This window comes from Podarcis erhardii (assembly GCF_964252035.2).
Source record: "Podarcis erhardii genome assembly, chromosome: 1".
Classification (NCBI taxonomy): Eukaryota; Metazoa; Chordata; class Lepidosauria; order Squamata; family Lacertidae; genus Podarcis; species Podarcis erhardii.
In genome coordinates this window covers 114,335,872-114,353,057 of record NC_138497.1, presented here as the reverse complement: position 1 = coordinate 114,353,057, position 17,186 = coordinate 114,335,872, and the positions used below count along the sequence as shown (strand labels likewise).

Here is a 17,186-nt window from a genome sequence, read left to right as displayed (position 1 = left end):
GCATTTTATCTATGTAGACTTAGGAACTTTACCTGTGTGTCGACTGAAAGGCATCAGATAAGCACTTCAGATGAAGAAAAATCAATATTTAAAGCTTTCATAAAGTGTAATAGTAACATACTCTGCATCGCTAATGAACCATTTTGTTGAGTTGTGTCTCATCTGCCCATTTACTGGCAGCCTTTGCAGAGTGTTAGCATGCTGTTTAAAAACCCTTTCACTTCAGAACAAATTGCATGGATCCACAGAGTAGCAATAATTACATGTACTAGATCTTCCATTCAACTCATTTTTGTCAAAGCTGTGTGCAACCTGCAGGCCTAAGATAGCTTTGTGTTAAGACACCTATAAAGCCTAGTATTCTTGAACTGAAACTTAAGATGGTTACAGAAATACTGATTCATTAGTAACAAGAAAGCATGTAAAAATATACCAGCTTTGCACACAGGCTTCATCTGACTTTTTCCACTTAAGTTTTAGCAGTGCTTTTTTTCTTTAAAAAAGTTTGACTCAAAAATATCACCATTTTATAGTTCAATTTGGGGGGGAAATTTCAGCAAATGGACAAAAGTACAAAGATTCACAAAATGTTTAGGGGTATGTGTACCCCAAGAAAAAAAGCACAGAGATCTAGTACCTGTAGGTTTTCATGGTTCACAGGAAGAACAGATCGTGAAGCTGAGGCTCCAATACTTTGGCCACCTCATGAGAAGAGAAGACTCCCTGGAAAAGACCCTGATGTTGGGAAAGATGGAGGGCACAAGAAGAAGGGGACGACAGAGGACGAGATGGTTGGACAGTGTTCTTGAAGCTACCAGCATGATTCTGACCAAATTGCGGGAGGCAGTGGAAGACAGGAGTGCCTGACGTGCTCTGGTCCATGGGGTCACGAAGAGTCCGACACGACTAAACGACTAAACAACAAGGTTTTCATGAAAATAACATGCAATACTACAGTGATAACTTAGAAGTGCATTTCAGACAAATGAGCTTGGAAAAATGGCAGATAAATGTAATGTTATTGATGGTACTTGGTATTGCACAGATATTCCAATGAAATAAATTGCATCTGTTAAATTCTCTTTGCTTTACAGCCTTGCTTCCAGGGCCAGTAAGCCTGGGCATCCTTGGTACCACCTCAGAGGCCAGCTCAGTAATCCTGTCCAGTACAATAGCATACAGTTAGTAGTGCTCATCTGTTCAGTGTTGTGAAAAGTAAGCATGTGTACTTTTCTGTGTTCACTCATTCCTCTTATGGCTTAGTTCTTTTCCTATACAGCTGCCATTTTAATTTGTGCATTCCATACTACCCCTCTCACTATTCCAGGCTCCCTGTGCAAGCGATGTAAATGCTTCAAGCGCTGTAAATCCTGTTTTGACAGAAAGTGCCTCTGAACCTTTTGTGGACACAGGAGGAGCGGGAGATAAAAACACTGCTCAAAGAAAATCTCTAATAAACACTGGTTTTTTTAAAAATCTGAAAACCGGATCTTCACATACATTAGACTTATAGATGACTGCCACCTTGTGGTGTCTAACTGAAGCTGTTCTGCTATGCAAGTAAACTGGTTGGCATCCGTCTGTCTCGGGAGACAATTGAAGAGTGCGCCTTCAGAGGTGAATTGAAACCATTGGAAAGTTGCAGCTTCCACTTTGATTGTAGGGACCAATACAAGAGAGACATGTTTTGCTGCAGCAGAAGCAGGTGAAGGTCTCATGGTGTTGTGATGTAGGTGCACCATGGCGTTCCTTCTCTTTGCGTTCCTCCCAGCAGTTATTCTTCCTCGGGTCACTGCTGTGGATGCACGACCTGACGGTCTGTCTCCAGGCACCGCGGTCGTCTTGCAAGGGATTCCCACATGACGGGGTGAACGTTGCCAGCTTTCATCTCCTGTCTGCAGACATCTTTGTAACGCAGAGCTGGTCTGCCAACAGGCCTGGTGCCCGCTCCCTATAGAGCATATCCTTTGCAAGTAAACAGAAGGCTTGGAAGACCAATGGTGGCAGTTCAAATAAATGGATGTTGCTGTTTAAAAATCTGTAGCAGCCTTGTACAGTGGTACCTCGGGTTAAGAACTTAATTCGTTCCGGAGGTCCGTTCTTAACCTGAAACTGTTCTTAACCTGAGGTACCACTTTAGCTAATGGGGCCTCCCACTGCCACTGCGCCACTGCTGCGCAATTTCTGTTCTCATCCTGAAGCAAAGTTCTTAACCCGAGGTACTATTTCTGGGTTAGCGGAGTCTGTAACCTGAAGCGTCTGCAACCCGAGGGACCACTGTATTTAAGCACTAGTCAATGGGTACATGGAATTCTAAGCGGCTGCAGCCTGGCAAAGGGACAGCATTCTGCCTCAGTGTTGCACCCAGGAGCAGTGGCGAAGCTACATGCTCGAGCACCGGGGGAGGAGAGCAGGTGGGGGCGTGGCTGGTGCGCATCGCGGGGGCGTGGTGCCCACAGGGGCGAAGCATGCAGTGTGGGGGTGCGTGGCACGTGTCCAGGGCGGCGACCGCGATGGCACCCCAATGGTGCCGGGGGCGGTGTGCTCCCCCCTCGTTCCTCCACCAGTGCCCAGTAATCTAACCATTGCATTCTGCTGGAGCTTCCATATAGGGCACATTGTTGGTAAGTCTCAAGCTTACCAATGCATAGGCTTCAGTGATCAGGCTATGCAGATGGGCACCTCCTAGGCACAAAAGTCAGTTGGTCCGCTAATGACAAAGAGGTATCCTGGGGTACCCCCCCCCAAGCTCTATAGCTGCTCCTTCAGAAGAAGTGTGATCCCATCCAGAACAGATAATTGGCCTCTATTATGAGACACAAGGATACAAGGCCACGATTCAGACTCAGCACGTGGGTCCTTATCCAGGCCACCACTCTATTTGGAAGCTGGTCCAGAGGGAAGGGAATCTCCAAAGGACATTTGAGGCTCCAAAGGGGTTTCTTGCCATTGCTCACTGAGGAAGGAACCAGGAAGTAGCAAGGAAAAGGGATCCACTAATCAACAAAAGGTAAAAGAATTGAGGGGGGCAGGGAAATAGAGGGAATCCACAGCAAGGAAAAATAATCTTAAAATCCAAGGAAAAGTAGGTTTAAAAACACATGGAGCAGCGCTGGACTTTACAGTGACCAGGACCCCATCTGCCCAGCTTGAAAGGCAGGGCTGGTCTGGGGACTGTGGGATGGCTCCTACCCCAGCAAGGATGTTCATGTGACCCTGTCTGTCTAGTCAGTGGGAGAAGCCAAGCTCAGCATAAAGGCTGTCTTCCCAGAGTCTCTGGGAATAGAAATTCACGGTAAGAATTTCCTTTCAGTTGTGCAAACCAGAATCTTTGTACAGACAAGACATTCATGAAGTCCTGCTTTGGACAACCCTTTGTGCAGATTTCTGTTTTCTAATTCCCAGATGTATTTCAGTGATCAGATTTATGAATGAACCCGTTGACCCAGACCGGAAACAGACTGCTCCACCCATTCCTAGTGTGGTCTTACATCTGTGAGTGTTTCCCTAACGAGTTTAAAGTTGATAGCGAAGCAGAAAAGATTTCCCACAGCCTATAGGTTATCTGATAAAGGGATAAACATTATTATTTCTGAATTTCTTGGAAAGCACATAAGCCTTGTGAGCTGGAGTTTGGCTAGCCTTGTTGGTTCCAGCAGTGAGCTGAGTTTTCCCAGTTCTTCCAGTGTTGTTGTTGTTGTTTAGTCATTTAGTCGTGTCCGACTCTTCGTGACCCCATGGACCAAAGCACGCCATGCACTTCTGTCTTCCACTGCCTCCCGCAGTTTGGTCAAATTCATGTTAGTAGCTTCGAGAACACTGTCCAACCATCTCCTCCTCTGTCTTCCCCTTCTCCTTGTGCCCTCCATCTTTCCCAACATCAGGGTCTTTTCCAGGGACTCTTCTCTTCTCATGAGGTGGCCAGAGTATTGGAGCCTCAGCTTCACGATCTGTCCTTCCAGTGAGCACTCAGGGCTGATTTCCTTAAGAATGGAGAGGTTTGTTCTTCTTGCAGTCCATGGGACTCTCAAGAGTCTCCTCCAGCACCATAATTCAGAAACATCAATTCTTCGGCGATCAACCTTCTTTATGGTCCAGCTCTTACTTCCATACATCACTACTGGGAAAACCATAGCTTTAACTATACGGACCTTTGTTGGCAAGGTGATATCTCTGCTTTTTAAGATGCTGTCTAGGTTTGTCATTGCTTTTCTCCCAAGAAGCAGGCGTCTTTTAATTTCGTGGCTGCTGTCACCATCTGCAGTGATCATGGAGCCCAAGAAAGTAAAATCTCTCACTGCCTCCATTTCTCCACCTTCTGTTTGCCAGGAGGTGATGGGACCAGTGGCCATGATCTTTGTTTTTTTGATGTTGAGCTTTAGACCATACATTCTTCCTGTAGTTCTTCCTGTAGGCCCCCAAAATTTAGCATTTCACAGACTTTGGCGTTAGAAAGCCTAACGGTGAAGTCAACAGGGATTTTCCTTTGGTACTTTGGAACTTCCAAGCACACAGCGCAGGCTTATATTTCAATAGACTAAATAGAGCTGAAATGACCTATCATTGCAGTACTGTAATAGGCTATTGATTCTAGGTACCATTTTCTATTTCTTTGTAATTGAATTGCGCACATAAACATAATAACGTGTTCATTTGCTGGATGGAGACGATAAAGGGAAAGCAGCATGTGGGGTCAGATTTACGATGAGTTCCAGAGAACAGTGAAATAAACATTAATTTTCCTATTGTTTTCTGAATGAATGACTATTATTAAAAAGAAAAAGAAAAAAAGAATTTGTGTGCATTTTAAAGGATGTATGATTTCACTTCCCCATCCTAAATTAGATGTCTGACAATTATTTGAACAACCAATTCAGCATTATGATATTCTTGTGTACACATTTATGTTTCTTGCAGATTTTACTGCCTTTTCCTAATGCTGTTTTCATTTAGATTAAGGAAACATCAACCGCTGAGGCCTGATTCCACCACCACCCATTTGTTTTTTCTTTCCCCCACAGAAGGTGAATTCTTTGCAATAAAAATCAAAACAAAACAAGCCTGCAGCATTCTTCTAAAAGTGATGCCAAGGTTGGTCATAGAACCTTTATTGTATTTATTTATCTGCCTCCTCAGAATCATACAGAATTCTGATAGGGTGAAAGTTTATTAAAAACATTTAGGTAGGCGATGGCAACCAAGGAAATCTCTAAGAAATAGGTGGGGGGGGGTTGCCTAAGGACCCCCAAAGGAGTTTGTGGTCGATGTGAGATCTAAGCAAAGGAAAACTCTAAAAATGCCTGCTTTTATGTGAAAATAAACAAACTGGAAGATCTAGGTCATGATCTAGGTCACTATATTTGAATGGGATTCAATCACAACCTTGCAAATTCGGGTTGCACAACTAAAGTTGATTTGGCACTTTTGCACATAAAAACTGCACCCCCCCCAAAAAAACCCCAGCAACCCAGATTTTTTTTGCAATAGGAAACGTCACAGGAAAATGCTCTCGAAAGTGTGTTCATTCCTTTTCACAACAATATATAACCTCCCTGCAAACAAATCAGAACGAATGCTTGGTAAACAATTGAAGCCGTCTAGCCACCCTGCCAAATTCTGCAAACAAAGCAGGATGAATGTTCAAGAAACAGGTCGCTTGGAGATGACCCTGTTCATGGCTCCTGCATAATGTGTAGTTCAACATTGCAGAGTTTGCAAATTGTCTTGATTTGTTCAGATAACGTGGGTTGTACAAGCTCTCAGGAACAGTGCAAATATAAAAATTTGGGTAGAACCACACTGGTTGTTGTTGTGGTGGTTGTTGTTGTTGTTAATAAACTGCCCTATACCAGGGGGTCTCAGGGTGGTTCACAGAATAAAATCAAGATATAAAGCCACAAAATACATAATAAAAATAAAAACAATAACCCAATAGTTCCCCCAAAAAACACATTTTGAAAGGGCATAGGATGTAAATCAGATGAACCAAAGTCCCGGTTAAAAAGGAACATTTTTGCCTGGTGCCTAAAGGTGTACAATGAAGGCGCCTGGCGAACTTCCCTGGGGAGAATATTCCACAGACGGGGAGCCACTGCAGTGAAGGCCCATTCTTGTGTTGCCACTCTCCTGACATCTCAAAGAGGAGGCACACCAAGAAGAGCCTCAGAAGATGATCTCAGGCTCCAGGTGGGTTCATATGGAAAGAGGCAGTCTTTGAGGTATTGCGGTCCTGAGTCGTTACCCCAGTTTACAGCAATGTTATACTGGCACTGAAGGAATATATATATGTAAGTCTAATGGTTGCACCCAGTGAGGCCATCCTGCTTATGCAAGGACTTCCACTTGTGCAATCATACTTCTTCACCGTCTCCTTTCTCTGTGATGGCCAAAATGTGCTCTTGAGGGTTGGGAAAACCCCAGAATAAAACTGGGTTGCACTGGTGGGAGGAGAGGGAAGGGATATTGCATTGTGCAGGCCAAAGCCCTTGCACAAATGGGTTGACTTTGCTGGATCTGTGCTCTAGGAGCACCGGCCCTACCATTAGGCACAATGAGGCAACTGCCCTTTATCACTGCAATGCTGGGAGGGGGGATGCAGCACCAAAGTGTCAAAGGACCAAACTTTGCATGCCATGGCGTGGAGGAAGAAGATATCATCTCATAGCCAGAATTGTAGCAGTTCTCAGCTCTGTCAGCTTTTGGGGTGGGGTAGGGCAAGGAATAGCAGTGGCATCTTGTCCTTCGCCTCAGGTAGCAAAATGGCTCAGGCCAACCAAAGCAGCAGCTCTCGTTTGAAACCTTGAGCGAGTTCCCAAATGCTCCTTTCAAGCTCCCCTCAAACTCTTTCCCTCCGAGGCAGTTTAGCATCGCAAAGGTAGAATTGGAGTGAGGCTCCTTTGAAAGAAGTGAAGCTCTGAGGCTCTCTGAGTGCGCGGGCGGCAAGCCCTAAGATGTTCAAAGCAATTGCTTCACTAACCCCTCGGCATTTTCCGTGGCTGGTTTCCTTGGTGCCCATCCACAAATTGATACGCTGAAATGCACACTGGGCTGGAATAAAAACGTTCAGGGTAGGATTTTGAATTGCACATTGGAATCAGATTCGCCCGCAGAGGCGGCGGCTGCCCTTTCTGTGGCCTTTGTCAAGGCTGTTTCAAAGTGCCTGTAGATTTTCCCCCTTTGTCTCGTGCCAGGGTGCTTGCAGAAACTTCGCTGTTTGGCTGACCTTGGTGGAGCAGAAAAGGGTGACGTGTCGGCAGATGCAGAGGTATCATTCCTTATGCTTACTGTTAAGTTGTGGGTGAACATATCAGACGGCACAGCGATTCTTCAAACAGCTCTTGTTTATTCACAGGCCAGAACAGAACTGAACTGAAGGGTTCAGCCAGCCTGCTTATATAGAGCTCCACTACAATGCAACTGTAACCATTTTCTGTAACTATCCAATCACTGAACGTCACTTTCAATCCCCTATTTGCATATGTGGACCTGAGTGAAAACTATCTACAGTATCCCCCTGCTGGCCCAGGGTGAGAACTTCAGTACATAACACTTACAATTGTGAACTGTCCACACTCTGTGCTGCTAAGCATTGCCTGATAAAGAACGGGCCCTTTGTAAGTGATGGGATCAATATCTGGTCAGGCACTGGCGGAAGCTGTATGAACTTCAAAACTAGGGTTGCCATATTTCAAATGTTGTAGAGCTTTTGGGGGGGGGGCAAAGTTGTGGAGCTTTTTTCTGCAAAATCTCCCAAAGATTTGACGTTCTTGAGCTAAAACCAACCCTTCCAACATGGGTTGCCATACACCCGGGTTTTCAAGGACATACAGTGGTACCTCGGGTTACATACGCTTCAGGTTACATACGCTTCAGGTTACAGACTCCGCTAACCCAGAAATAGTACCTCAGGTTAAGAACTTTGCTTCAGGATGAGAACAGAAATCGTGCTCCGGCGGCGCGGCAGCAGCAGGAGACCCCATTAGCTAAAGTGGTGCTTCAGGTTAAGAACAATTTCAGGTTAAGAACCGACCTCCAGAACGAATTAAGCACTTAACCCAAGGTACCACTGTATTTTCGGAAATTCCACCCGGATGCTGTTTTCGACGGACGAATCCCGGATGTATGGCAGCCCTATTCAAAACTAAAACCAAAACTAACCCCTCCCCCTAAAACCACTTATTTAGAAAGAATCATGGCATAGATTCAGGGGCACAGCAACATTTGCCAGTTCCTGGGGCAAGTGCGCTCTTTACCCCCTGCTTTCTTGAGCCCTCGCTGCTGGAGCTAGGCAAGGTGGGTACGGCACAGATATCTGCCTGGTTCCCCCCCAATTATGTGCCCAAGGCAACGGACCCCCTGGCACCCCACACACTATGCCACTGCCTAGATTCTCTGCAATGCTGAAAACAATATGGCAGCTGTGTTTGGCCAACATGAGGAAAGTGGGAATTTGGCTTTCTTAGAATGCCATTTCTTTTCAGGGAGACGGGGCATGGTGCATAATAGTACTACAGTCAAACCTCAGTTCTCAAACGGCTCTGTTTTCGAACGTTTCAGCTCCCGAACACTGAAAACCCGGAAGTACTGTATTTTTTGCTCTATAAGACGCACCAGACCATAATACGCACCTAGTGTTTGGAGGAGGAAAACAAGAAAAAAATTATTCTGAATCCCAGAAGCCAGAACAGCAAGAGGGATCACTGCAGCGATCCTTCTTGCTGTTCTGGCTTCTGGAATAGCTGCGCAGCCTACATTTGCTCCATCAGACGCACACACATTTCCCCTTACTTTTTAGAAGGGAAAAAGTGAGTCTTATAGAGGAAAAATACGGTAACTGTTCCGGTTATTGAATGATTTTTGGAAGCTGAACGTGCTACGCGGCTTCTGTTTTGACTTTCCTCATTGTATTGAGGATTCAGCTTTCAGTTTTTGGTTGTCAAACGTTTCGGAAGTCGAACGGTCTTCCGGAACGGATTACGTTTGACAGCCGAGGTTTGACTGTAGCATTTGTTTCACATAAATGACCTTAATATGCACGACAACCCTGTAGGGTTGGACAGTCGTTATGCCATATTGCAGACGAGTTCTGAGGCTGCAAAAATGGTGCCTTCTCTAAGAGTTGAACCAGGGGCTTCCTGGGTTTCTGTTCACACTCTTAGCCATCTTGCCACACCAGCTCCCCTCTAGATATGCCTTCAGACATAGTGTATGGTGAGGGGCTATAGATCAGTGATGGAGCACATGGGGAAGGTCCCAGGTTTGATCCCTGGCAACTCTGGGTATGGCTAGGAAACTATTTCTGCCTGAGTCTGTGGATAGCTGCTGCCAGACAATATTGACACTACAGTGGTACCTCAGGTTAAGTACTTAATTCGTTCCGGAGGTCCATACTTAAACTGAAACTGTTCTTAACCTGAAGCACCACTTTAGCTAATGGGGCCTCCCGTTGCTGCTGCACCGCCGGAGCACGATTTCTGTTCTCATCCTGGCAGCATATGTAACCTGAAGCATATGTAACCTGAGGTACCACTGTACTGAGGTAGGTGGACCAATGAAATGACCTGGTATAAGGTGATTTCCAATGTTATTTTGCTCTTGTGGCTTCTCCCACTCAAGAAAGTATCAGTGAAGCAACCTTCTGAAGCTGTCATTTTCCTTCTTTCCAGGCTTCCTAGAATTAGAGATGTCAGAGAAACAGAAACAAGAGCAGAAACGGGTGAGGCTCACTCATTCTTCACATCTCCAGAACTGAAATCAGTCCAGCAGATGTGATTGGCATGGTTCTCCCCTTGCTCACTTAATCCCCACAACAATCCTGTGAGGTAGGTCAGGTTGAGAGGTAGTCAGTGGCCCAAGACCACTTTGGCTGAGGGGAAATTTGAACCCTGCTCTACTAGGATGGTGCTGGAGGAGACTCTTGAGAGTCCCATGGACTGCAAGAAGATCCAACCTCTCCATTCTTAAAGAAATCAGTGCTCACTGAGTGCTCACTGGAAGGACAGATCATGAAGCTGAGGCTCCAATACTTTGGCGACCTCATGAGAAGAGAAGACTCCCTGGAAAAGACCCTGATGCTGGGAAAGATGGAGGGCACAAGAAGAAGGGGACGACAGAGGACGAGATGGTTGGACAGTGTTCTCGAAGCTACCAACATGACAGTGGTGTAGCGTGGGTTGTCAGCACCCGGGGCAAGGCAAGTAATTTGCGCCCCCTAACCCGCACGCCTGGCACACCCCCCCCTCCACAGTGGGCGGCGACCCGGCGGCTCGGATCGGATTCGCACAGCAGTGAGAGAGAGAGTGTGAGCCAGGTAGGGACAGAGAGCTGCGAGTGCGAGCGCGCCCCCCCCAGATGTTGCGCCCGGTGCGGCCGGCCCCCCTGCACCCACCACGCTACGCCACTGCAACATGAGTCTGACCAAACTGTGGGAGGCAGTGGAAGACAGGAGTGCCTGGCGTGCTCTGGTCCAGGGGGTCACGAAGAGTCGGACACGACTAAATGACTAAACAACAACAACTACTAGGATGCACTCTGACACTGTAACCACTACAGATAATCTGCTCTACCTTAACCCTCATAATTTTTAGGAAGATGTGGAGCAGGTTTTGGGTTTGTTATTATTATTCTTTTAAAAGTCATCTCTCTCTCATCATATCTGAGGCTCCCTGTTCTAGCTTGTCGTAGTTCATCAGTTCTAACGTTTGGAAGTTGAATGCCACCTGCATACGAATGCATTAGCAGATTCTCTGCAGTGCTGTCTGTCCTGATATAATGCTGACTCTGTTATTCTTGCAACTAATGTATTCCACTTGGCATGGATGGGGAAGGCATAATTTTCATTACATGTGCTAAGCCAGGCAGCAAGGGAAACAACCCTGACTAAATCCTTGGATTTCACCCAATGGTGCAGCAAAAACTAATGTTGGTATTGAAAATGAAAGCCATTGCTGTCTTCCTCATTCAGAAGCGTTTTGAGGTTAAGCAAACATAAAAGCCCCCAAATAAAGAAGAGTGTCTTATATATATATATACCTTTAACTTTACTTCAGAATTTTTGAAATAATAATAATAATACCCTTTAAATTGAAATCCTTGCCAACGACAGGGAAGGCTGCTCGTTACTTGTATCGTCAGGTAAGTTGGGAAAACGTAAGCTGAAGACGCCGTTGTGCGTGACAGTTTTATTTGGAGCTGATGCATGGCTTGGCAGGCAGCGAACAATAAAAGCAAGTGGAAGTTTTTGCTAACTAAAAGTTGTCCAAAGAACCTGAGTAGGTCGGTTTTGCAGAATAAGCTTCGGAGCAAAGAAAGTTCTTGTCAGCAGAGTTCGGGCTGTCCTTGAGAGAGCAATGCAGACTTGGAATGCCTCCTGTGCCCATGTTATGCTCTCTTTCTCAGTTGCTGTACAAAGAGGGGATGAGCATCATTATAATTATATGATTTTAGGAAACATCTGAAGGCAGCCCTGTATAGGGAAGCTTTTAAAGGTTTAATGTTTTACTGTGTTTTTATATATGCTGGAAGCTGTCCAGAATGGCTGGCGCAACCCAGTGAGATGGGAGGAGTACAAATTATTATTATTATTATTATTATTATTATTATTATTATTATGAAAAGGTAAAGGGACCTCTGACCGTTAAGTCCAGTTGTGGATGACTCTGGGGTTGCGGCGCTCATCTCGGTTTACTAGCTGAGGGAGCCGGCATTTGTCCGCAGAAAGCTTCCGGGTCATGTGGACAGCATGACTAAATCGCTTCTGGAAAACCAGAGCAGCGCACGGAAATGCCGTTTACTTTACTGCCGGAGCCGTACCTATTTATCTACTTGCACTTTGATGTGCTTTTGAACAGCTAGGTTGGCAGGAGCAGGGTCTGAGCAATGGGAGCTCACCCTGTTGCGGTGATTCGCACTGCCGACCTTCTGATCAGCAAGCCCTAGGCTCTGTGGTTTAGACCACAGCGCCACCCGCGTTCCTAGGCATCTCTTTGTTGTTGTTTAGTCGTTCAGTTGTGTCCAACTCTTCGTGACCCCATGGACCAGAGCACGCCAGGCACTCCTGTTTTCCACTGCCTCCCGCAGTTTGGTCAAACTCATGTTGGTAGCTTCGAGAACACTGTCCAACCATCTCGTCCTCTGTCGTCCCCTTCTCCTTGTGCCCTCAATCTTTCCCAACATCAGGTTCTTTTCCAGGGAGTCTTCTCTTCTCATGAGGTGGCCAAAGTATTGGAGCCTCAGCTTCACGATCTGTCCTTCCAGTGAGCACTCAGGGCTGATTTCCTTAAGAATAGATAGGTTTGATCTTCTTGCAGTCCATGGGACTCTCAAGCGTCTCCTCCAACACCATAATTCAAAAGCATCAATTCTTCGGTGATCAGCCTTCTTTATGGTCCAGCTTTCACTTCCATACATCACTACTGGGAAAACCATGGCTTTAACTATACGGACCTTTGTTGGCAAGGTGATGTCTCTGCTTTTTAAGATCCTGTCTAGGTTTGTCATTGCTTTTATCCCAAGAAGCACTGCCTTGCTGTGGCGAAGGGGCTTGAATAACTCAGAGAAGCTATGATCTATGCTGTGCAGGGTCACCCAAGATGGACATGTCATAGTGGAGAGTTTTGACCAAACGTGATCCACCTGGAGCAGGAACCAGCAAGCCACTCCAGTATCCCTGCCAAGAAAACTCCATGGACAAAGACATCTCTAGGCAGCTGTAAATCCGAGAGCCTTTGGACACTTGCACAGAATGGAGTGGTGGTGCTTGCCCAAAGGGACAGAAATCTAGGCTGAACCACTTCTCAGCTCACCTGTAGGCCTGCCTTTTTCTTTTCTTTTTTGAATGCTTGACCATGACAGAAGCTCCATGCAATTAGGGAACAAGTGTGCCAAAGGTTATGAGCAATCTCTTCTCCCTAATGTGCTAGATTTTAACATGCAGTGAGGTTTTGTGTGGAGAGGGGAAAATCAAATATCCCGTCCCACTCTGCCCTCTCAGCTGGTGCAGTCCAGAATACTGCCATTGGGTTGTTTTTTTTTGTCAAAGGTGTCTATTCAGCATAACAAATAGATGAAAGGTAGTTCTGGTGGATTGAATAAGAATATACCAAGGATCAATTTTAGACTGTTTCTGATATATGCTGGGGAAAGACAAGAATTACCTGGGGCAGTGGGGAGAATCTACCTCAGAAGAAACGGTGCATAAACCCTATTGAAATATATGAGACTGAGTGGGTTCAATGGAAGCCAGAGCTGGTTCATAGTGCTAAATTTCTTCACGGTTTCAGTGATGCAGGCACCAGCCAATTCAGAGAAAGAATGGAGTGAACCAAGCTATACATGTGAGAAAGTGACAGCTATTCCCCCCCCCATCAAGACTGTACCACTTTACACATCACTTTTTTTTAATGCTTGACTGTTTTAAGAGCAACCTGAGAGTACAAAATTAGCCTTTCTCTTCAATGTGAATTTTTTTTGGTGACATTGAAGGAGATTTTTTTTTTAAAAAAATAAAAAAAATCTAGAGAGTGTGAGAGACTGGGTAGACTCCTTAGTAGGTTAATTTTGTACTTGTAGGGAGCTTTATACATGGGCAAACGTTCCAGAAAAGATATGTGGAGCAGGTATCTCTCACAATATGGGCCACTAAGAGATTGATATAAACTGCTCAGCTGCAATGCCCAAGGCCTGCCAGCGCATGGGGGTGGCAGTGCAGCACCATTGGTGGTTCAGAACCCCTGGTCAACCCCTGCACTTTGTAATGGTTGCTGCTCCTGTCACTGCTGCTGTGTTTCTGGGCTGGCGTTCTTATTTAGAACATCTGTCCCACTACTTCCCGAAAGCTACACCTGGTAACGTACCTCAGGTTCTTCTATGTTACGTACCTCAGCTTCTTCTATATCTTAAAAGTCTTTTAAAAAATATAAATCACCCTGCCTCCCCTCCCCTTCGCCTTGCTATTTTCTGCGTGCCTGCAGACTGAATAGCTATTTATTAGAACTTACGACAGCTTAAATGGTTCTTGTCAACAATTGCCCACTTAGGAAAGTGGCAGGCTTCGTTTACGATGCCATAATGAAAACTGATCTTCAAGAAAAAGCCTTTTAAAAATATGGAGTAATATCTCTAATGTGTGGTAGGTGAAAGGTTGAAAACCATTCAAAGAATAAATTGTATTATGTAACAGGCCAGTATAGAATATAACACAGAGGTTTTCTTCCACTTAGCCATTGAACAACGCCTCCTCCCCCCCTTCCTTTAAACTTCACAGATTAATTTATGAGTAATATAGCTAAATCTTGCAAGTTCTTCTTCTCAAAACATCAACTGATGTGCTTTTCTCTAGTATATTTCAAGATGGACACAGGGGTAGGGGAATGAACTTTTTGTCCTGCCCCACACAAGTTTGTTGATTTCTGTTTTGGAAAAAAATCCAGAACAACAAAATGAAAAGGCAGATCTCTAAAACAAGTGGATTTTTTTTTGGGGGGGGGGAGTTAAAAAAACCCAAACAAGCAATGATTCTCATCATTAATATCCAGCACAGAATTAGGGATGCCTAATCTGCTTGATTTAAGTGGTTTTAAACACACCACAGTGCTGATTAATCTGCTATCTATATCTTGGCCGATGGTAATGCAACCTGGCTAAGCTAAGGCCATTCAGAAACAATACAGGAACATTCAGGGCCATTGGCAATGCAAGAGAACTGTCCTTCCCTCCTGGTTGCAAGAGGTTATGGGAAGGAGAAGGAAGAATAAGGGATGGGGTTCATTTTGGGCAGGTTGGCTGCAATGCTGTGGAGGACAGCTCCCTCTTGAAATGACCGTGCTGTAAGGCCTGGACTCTCTCTGTGCAGATTGAAGGTGTACATAGGTGAATAAACTGCATTTTTTAAAGCTATGACAGTCTCCACCGTGTCTCCATTTTCCAAAGGACCACAGACCCTGGGTGAATGCTTGGAACCCCATGGGCTTTTGCCACCGCTCAGCAGAGAGAGGGTGAGGCACCCAGCTTTTGTAACAATGCGCATTTTGGTAGGCATTTCTTGGCTTGAGAACTCTACTGCAAAATTCAGAGAAGTGTGAATTTTGTAGGATATCTGCATTTTTTGTTTGTGTATTGTTTGGGAAAGAACAAATTAGCTAGGTTCACATTAAAATGTGAACCCAAAATGAATTTATCCTTCTTCCCTAATCTGAAAATTCTGAGCCTTAATGACGTGAGTTGTGCTGCGTTTTTGTAAAATAAAAAACCTCACCTTTCTGCTAGTTATTTATATAGCGTTTATATCAAGCATAGGCAAACTCAGCCCTCCAGATATTTTGGGACTACAACTCCCATCATCCATAGCTAACAGTGGTCTGGGATGATGGGAATTGTAGTCGCAAAACATCTGGAGGGCTGAGTTTGCCTATGCCTGGCTTATATAGTATTTATGTAGTACTGTCACCCATCAGCCCGTATACATGCAAAGTAAGAATGAAAGCTGAGCCTCTGAGCCTGTATCTGAACAGACATCTATGAAGTTGAAGGCACCATTTAGAAAAGAAATCTATAATTTAAAAGCATGCCTTTTTGCCTATGGATCAAAGTTTAGTAGTTGTCTCAGTTACTCCCACTGCCCCCCAACCAAGAGGTAATGCTATGATGAGGCAATAAGTCTTTCCTGACTGACTAATCTTTAAAACACAGGGTGTAAATGTTTGGATGCTTCTTTGGATGATATCCTCAAGCAGAAAGTAAAGAGAAAAAGAAGAAGCTGCTGACTCAAGTAATGACATATAGTCGCTCGCCTACACCTGCACGATGAAATAAATGGTCTGGAGCGAACATTTAATTCAGTGTCAGAGACACCCATCATTCGACTCAAGAGCCTCACAGCCGTAAGCTGGAACACAGCCTAATGAGATACCTGAGTCTCTGTGTGCTCAAGCCTCAAAGCTTTCCCCTCTTGAAATCACCCAGTTGACTTGATTGGCCAAAGATTCAGTATATTCAAGAGAAGGACGTCTTGGTACCAAGAACAATTAATCCACGGAATTTGCTTCTTGCATGCTGTGGCGATGGCCACAATTTTAGATGTCCAAAAACTGGGATTAGGTTGCTTCATGAACGATAGGCCTTTTGGTGACAAATATTGGCCATAATAATTCCAAGATGATCTAGGCTGTTTGAATAGTGGGAGAGTATGGGGACAACCAGGGATCTGCTGTGGTGTCCCTTTTGATGATAATGAAACTGTCTCCCCCTGTCCTCTACAACTCTGATGGCTGCTCCCAGGGTCTCAACATCCCCTCCCCTCCTTTGGAGACACATCTCACCTACCTTCACCAGTACCAGGAAAAATTAAGTGCAGATTTGATCCCAGGTGCAAGTAGTCCTCCTCCGTTCTCTTGAGCATGTCACTTGTGAAGTGTAGGTGGGTTCCCACAAAGCAAGACACAGTAATAACAGCAAGAACCTTTATTGAACTAGCAGAACTGGACAACAGGGGCAAAGCAACTGCTTATATACGCTTATGAAGGCCTGGGCCACTCCCACTCCTAACGTGATTGGCTGTCTAAACTTCCAAGCAGCAAATCATAACTGCCAATGGCAGTGTCCCAAGTCCTGAAATGTTCTGTGATTGGATATCATGTATTGGGTCAGAACACAGGGGCTCAGAATTCTTAGTCCAGACTCAAGCTCAGGCAAACACAGACTACTGAATACATAACAACTTGAATGTGGCAAATGCCTTTAGTGTCATTCCCTTCCATTCCATTCCATTCCATAGATGACCCAGTTCAGCTGGGGTTGGAAGGGCAGGCATTGCTGGTTTCTGCTCAGTCAGGGCTTCAGTCCTGCAAGGAGCAGTCAAAAAGTCCCACTAGGAAGCAGGCAACCGCAGACAGCTAGCTCCTCTTCTGCTGTTTATGGGTTCTCCATCTCTCACATGGATAATAATAAATTAGCTATTTGCGTGGTGAGTTCCTGCCTCCCCCCTCAGAAATAAAGACACGAGACACCAGAATTTGAGTTAATGGGTCATATTAGGCCACAACTTTATTGATTACAGGAATTGAGTGGTATTGGCTTAGGCATTGGTCCTAACAATTAAGAAGCTTTAGCCCGCTGGCTGGAAGACCGGTGAGGGTTAACCACCAGCAGGGGGAGTCCTGCTGAGGCACGTCAACTAGGAGCTCCCCCTG

The 17,186-nt window shown here is 45.2% G+C and overlaps 1 long non-coding RNA gene across 1 annotated transcript in view; it reads right to left on the bottom strand.

Moving 5' to 3' along the window:
• LOC309335933 overlaps positions 1 to 17,186 on the bottom strand; it is a 771,786-nt gene that overhangs the window by 86,408 nt on the left and 668,192 nt on the right. Inside the window, exon 3 of the long non-coding RNA XR_014153809.1 lies at positions 2,124 to 2,170. This is a non-coding gene — a long non-coding RNA (uncharacterized lncRNA). The remainder of the gene's footprint in view (positions 1 to 2,123; positions 2,171 to 17,186) is intronic.